The sequence below is a fragment of the Bombina bombina genome, chromosome 10 (assembly GCF_027579735.1).
Source record: "Bombina bombina isolate aBomBom1 chromosome 10, aBomBom1.pri, whole genome shotgun sequence".
Taxonomy (NCBI): Eukaryota; Metazoa; Chordata; class Amphibia; order Anura; family Bombinatoridae; genus Bombina; species Bombina bombina.
The window spans coordinates 100,310,035-100,316,034 of NC_069508.1; the positions used below are offsets into that span (position 1 = coordinate 100,310,035).

The 6,000-nt window shown below is 43.8% G+C and overlaps 1 protein-coding gene across 12 annotated transcripts in view; it reads left to right on the forward strand.

The window, feature by feature from the left end:
• RC3H1 (ring finger and CCCH-type domains 1) overlaps nucleotides 1-6,000 on the forward strand; it is a 473,299-nt gene that overhangs the window by 280,551 nt on the left and 186,748 nt on the right. The window lies entirely within an intron of this gene.

Here is a 6,000-nt window from a genome sequence, read left to right on the forward strand (position 1 = left end):
AGAGAGCAAAATGAAAATGCTGGTAGAATTATTTTGACAATTTATTAAAATATAATGCTCTCTCTAAACTATTCATTTAATGTTGATGTTCATGTCCCATTATCCATTGGCTAATGTGTTTTATGTTCCTTTCAGGAGAATTATCTTCCAGAAAAGTTCTTTTGCATAACAAAAATAATTTGTGCTTTATATTCTAACTTTAAAGGGATAGAGAGATGAAAATTGAAATGTGAATAGGTGCAGTAACATTTTATATAAAAGCATTTTTGCAATATACTTCCATTAGCAAATATGCTTCTAGTAAAGGTTATTACTGTTTCATAAGGTGGTGAGAGTCTGCGAGCCACTACTCCTGGGATTCTACTCCTGGCCACTAGGAGGGGCAGAGATACCCAACATTCCAAATGCTTTTAATCCCCCTCACACCTCTGGTATCCCAGTCTTATCCTTGCCTCAACAGAAGGAAGGTGAAGATTTGAGGTGCTCCAGATTCAGTTCATGAACAGGGGTTCTCAGACCTATTTGAGACCCATTCTTCCCCTCAGGAACCACTGGATTTACATAAAGGTGTGTATTAGAGTACTCAGGCAGTGAATGTAATTCTCCCGTGGGAGTTTATCACTAGCCTGCCTCAGGTGTTGCTGAGACTGATCTCTTATCCTGTTGGGTTAGTCTTCCACAACTGTTGCAAAGACATGTCATGTCGCTGCTTCCTGGTGGATGGTCATCGTACTCTTTGTGATATCCTCTTCCGTTGCTTGCATAGTACTGTAAGGGCTCTCTACTGGAAGCAGTTTCTCTGCAGCTGGGTAAGCACGGTAGAGCGGGTGCATTTGAGGTAAGTGCAGCCATTTTATACACTCACATAGCCCACGGGCTATTAACAGGTACCACTGTAGTTGTGCATCCTAGCCAGGGATCATTCAAACCTATCAGACTCACCACTGTTTTATATTGACAGTTGACATATATATGTCTAGCATTTAATGTGGGAGTATGTATTTTGTTTTTAAGAAGACTGTCACAATTTTAGCACTGACATGACTGCGCAGCCACACTTTTCTATTTCTCTATCGCACGCTCCAGCATTTTATTAATTTTCTATCTTTACTTCCCAACATGCACGCTATTAAGATGTTTTCTTGGGAGAGGGTAGCGCACCTGGTCTCTTATTCAGACAGTTTTAATGCAATACTGACGCACACTTTTTCCTGTCATTCTTCTATTAGGCGGCGGCCATATATTTTTTAACTTACTGCACAGATCCATTTGATTGCTTTATAGTGGATTGTGCAAGTATTTTTTACAGAGCCAGGTATAATTTCTTTCTAATGACACAGTGATTCCACGGATCATCATCATCAACTACTGTTGGGAATATCACTCCTGGTCAGCAGGAGTAGGCAAAGAGCACCACAGCAAAGCTGGTAAGTATCACTTCCCTTCCCACAAACCCCAGTCACTCTCTTTGCCTGCGTTGCAAGGAAGAGGTGACGTTTTCGGTTTTTTACTTCAATCAAGATTTCTTTTACAAGATATGACGAGTCCACGGATTTCATCCTTACTTATGGGATATCGCCTCCTGGTCAGCAGGAGGAGGCAAAGAACTACACAGCAGAGCTGTATAAATAGCTCCTCCCTTCCCTCCCGCCCAGTCATTCTCTTTGCCTGTGTTAGTGATAGGAAGAGGTAAAGTGAGGTGTTAGATTTAGATTCTTTAATCAAGTGTTTATTATTTTTTAAAGTAGTGCCAAAGTGTGCTTCTTTGTGCTGGGGTGTAGCCTAGACCAAATCACTCTCTTCATTTAATAAGAGAAGCATTTGGTGGCTTCAAAGCAATTGGAACTGGTGGGACATATTTTCACTGCGCCTCCCATACTGTGATGCTGCCCTTTCTGTGATGGCCTGAGCAGGTTCTAACTCAGGCTTCATCTTTCTACAGGACTACAGGAGGGACCCAATGGACCTCTGAACCCTGTTGAGGCTGTCTTGCTGTCGGACAGCATAAAAGGTAAGTGCAGTTTTTATTCCTCTATAGGATATTCCTCAAGATATACCTCAGGGAGTCCTGCACTTACATGTATTTAGGGAACCAGGGGCTCTGTCAGTAAAGAGTCTCTTTCCCTGACAGCTTTAGAAGACTGGACCGTAAAGTTGTGGGGATTATATCTCCTTCATAGTAACGACCACATGGCGTCTTATTTCAGTTTTGGGAGCATGTGTTAGGCTCACTACGTGACAGCCGTGTTTAGTATGGGTCTTTGCCTTGTGGACCATGACTATTGGCTATCCTTTAGGGGCTTTGTGTGGAACGGTCTGTGTGTGTGTCTTTTCCCTCCCGGTACTTTCTGGCACAATCTGTAATGGCGACCGGGAGCGGTAGTTAGACTTTTCTTGGGAAACTCTAATAGGAATTAGTCTTTTTCTACTTAAGTGTCATCGAATGTATATTAACGTTATGTTTGTGCACTGTTATTAGAGAGCAGGCGGCTCAGTTTTTATTTACATGCTCCCGGTGCCTTTACAATATCAGTGGCGACCGGGAGATGGTTGGTTATGCCCACGATGGGCTGGGATTTTCACTCGAAACAGCTTATATACTGATCAGCTGCATCGTTGTGGGATACAGGCCGATTAGGCTGTTGGCTGCCTAGATGTTCTTTCCTCGCTTCCGGTGCCTTTTTTCAATAATAACATTGGCGACCGGGGATTGGTTGTGTACGCCCACGATGGGCGGGGTTTGCACAAATTGGGTCGTTCTCCATAATCGTTAATGCCGTTGTGGGTTATGACCGATGGGGCTATTCTTAGACCGCAGACTGCTTAGGCTTATTACACGCTCCTGGTGCCTTTACAATAGCAAATGTATTTGTATTTATCACTGGCGACTGGGAGACATTTTGACAATCCACCCGCGAGGGGCGGAGTTTCATTATGGCGCTAAAGACAGGGCGCCGAGGTCTCTGCTTCCTCCTGCTTATTAATGATCATGTAGTATGGAGAAGGGCTTTTATTTGCGCAAGTAACTAAGCGCGCAATCTATAGCAGTGTTCTTTTTTGTGTATAGCATATGGCTCATTAAACTGTATCACACATTGGGTATAAACTCTACTGTTTTTGTTTGAGACTTAGGTCATGTTGTTATCTCATAACACTCTACACATACATTTTATTATTTGGACACAGATTTTAATTGCTTTTCAATTTAAAGACACTGTTGATGTTCTAGAAGAGTCTTAGGTTTGAGACTTCTTTGGAGGAAAGTCAGATTAGAATTGAGGCCTTAAGCTGGCTAATTCTTTTATTACGGATGCTTCCTTTCAGATCACCAAATTGGCAGCTAAGAGTTTGGGATTCTCCATCTTTGCACGAGAGCCTTATGGTTTAAATCTTGATCTGCTAATGTGTCCTCAGAATCCAAGCTTTTGGCTATTCGTTTCAAAGGAAAGACCCTGTTCGGGCCTGACTTGAAAGTTTTCATTTTTGACATTACAGGAGGTAAGGGTCATCTCCTACCTCAGGATAAAACATCTAAGCTAAGGGGTAGACAGCATAATTTTCGTTCCTTTTGAAATTTTAAGGGAGTCTCCTCTTCCGCTTAACAGGAAGGGAATTTTGCACAAGCCAAGTCCATTTGGAGACCCAACCAGGCTTGGAACAAGGGTTAACAACCCAAGAACCCCGCTGCTGCTCCCAAAGCAACATGAAGGGGCGGCCCCCGATTCGGGACCGGATCTAGTAGGGGGCAGACTTTCTCTCTTTGTCCAGGCTTGGATAAGAGACGTTCAGGATCCCTGGACACTAGAAATTGTGTCTCAAGGGTATCAGTTGGAGTTTAAAAATTCCTTCCCAAGGGGAAGGTTTCTTTCACGATTGTCTGTAAACCAGATATAAAGAGAGGCGTTCTTACGTTGTGTAAGAGACCTCTCCACTATGGTTGTGGTACCCAAAAAAAGAGGGAACGTTCCGACCCATTTTAGACCTCAAAAGTCTAAACAAGTTTCTAAGAGTCCCATCTTTCAAGATGGAGACTATTCGGACAATTCTTCCATTGATCCAGGAGGGTCAATATATGACAACCGTGGACTTAAAGGATGCATATCTTCATATTCCTCTCCACAGAGATCATCACCAGTTCCTGAGGTTTGCCTTTCTGGACAAACATTTTCTTTTTGTGGCCCTTCCGTTTGGGCTGGCCACGGCATCCAAGATCTTCATGAAGGTTCTAGGGTCTCTCCTGGCGGTTCTCAGGCCACGGGGCATTGCAGTGGCGCCTTATCTGGACGATATTTTGATCCAGGCGTCGTCTTATAAGCTGACAGTCTCATACTGAACTGACATTGTTCTTTCCTTTCTAAGGACTCAAGGGTGGAAGGTGAATCTAGGAAAGAGTTCTCTAATTCCACAGACAAGGGTTCCTTTCCTGGGAAATCTAATAGATTTTATATCCCTGAAAATCTTTCTTGACGGAAGTCAGAAAATTAAAGATTCTGAATACATGCCGATCCCTTCAGTCCAATCCTCGGCCATCAGTGGCTCAGTGCATGGAGGTAATTGGATTGATGGTGGCGGCAATGGACATCATTCCGTTTGCTCGTTTTCATCTCAGTCCTCTACAACTGAGCATGCTCAGACAATGGAATGGAGATTATGCAAATGTGTCTCTTCAGATAGATCTGGATCAGGAGACAAGAGACTCTCTCTCTTCTTTGGTGGTTGTCGCAGGATCATCTGTCCCAAGGGACGCGCTTCCGCAGACCCTCATGGGTGATAGTGACAATGGATGCCAGTCTACTAGGATGCGGGGCAGTCTGGAATTCCCTGAAGGCTCAGGGTGTGTGGACTCGGTCGGAGTCTCTACTTCCAATCAATATTCTGGAGTTGAGAGCAATACTCAATGCGGTTCAGGCTTGGCCTCAGTTGGCTTCGGCCAAATTCATCAGATTTCAGTCAGACAACATCACGACTGGCTTACATCAATTCATCAGGGAGGAACAAGGAGTTCCTTAGCGATGACAGAAGTATCCAAGATATTTCGGTGGGCGGAGGCTCACTCTTGTTATCTGTCAGCAATCTTCATTCCAGGAGTGGACAACTGGTAAGCGGATGTTTTGAGCAGACAGACGTTTGGGATGTGATCTTCATCCGGAAGATCTTTGTCTCCCTGATTCTCAGGTGGGGAAGACCGGAGCTGGATCTGTTGGCATTGCATCAGAATGCCAAGCTCCCGAGATACGGATCCGCGTCCAGGGATCCTCAGGCCGAACTGATAGATGCCTTGGCCATTCAACCTAGATTATGTGTTTCCACCGTTTGCTCTCCTTCCCCAGATCTGGTGGACATGTCCTCTCTGCCGTCGTGGAAGCTTCCATTGAGGCAGGACCTTCTCATTCAGGGACCCTTCCATCATTTGAATCTAGTTTCTCTGCAGCTGACTGCTTGGAGATTGAACGCTTGATTTTATGTAAGCAAGGGTTCTCTGATTCGGTCTTTGATACCTTGATCCAGGCATGTAAGCCTGTTACTAGAAGGTTTTGCCATAAGATAAGGCGTAATTATCTTTATTGGTGCGAATCCAAGGGCTACTCATGGAGTAAGGTTAGGATTCCTAGGATTTTATCTTTTCTCCAAGAAGGATTAGAAAAAGGGTTATCAGCATGTTCCTTAAAGGGACAGATTTCTGCTTTATTTTGCTACACAAACGTCTGGCAGATATTCCGGATGTTCAATCTTTTTGTCAGGCTCTGACTAGAATCAGGCCTGTGGTTAGACCTGTTGCTCCTCCTTGGAGTTTGAATTTAGTTCTTAAGGTTCTTAAAGGGGTTCCGTTTGGACTTATGCATTCCATAGATATTAAGTTATTATCTGGGAAAGTTTTGTTTTTTTGGTTGCTATTTCTTCTGCTCGCAGAGTTTCTGAGCTCTCAGCATTACAATGTGATTCTCCTTACCTTTTTTTTCATTCCGATAAGGTAGTGTTACGTACCAAACCTGGTTTTCT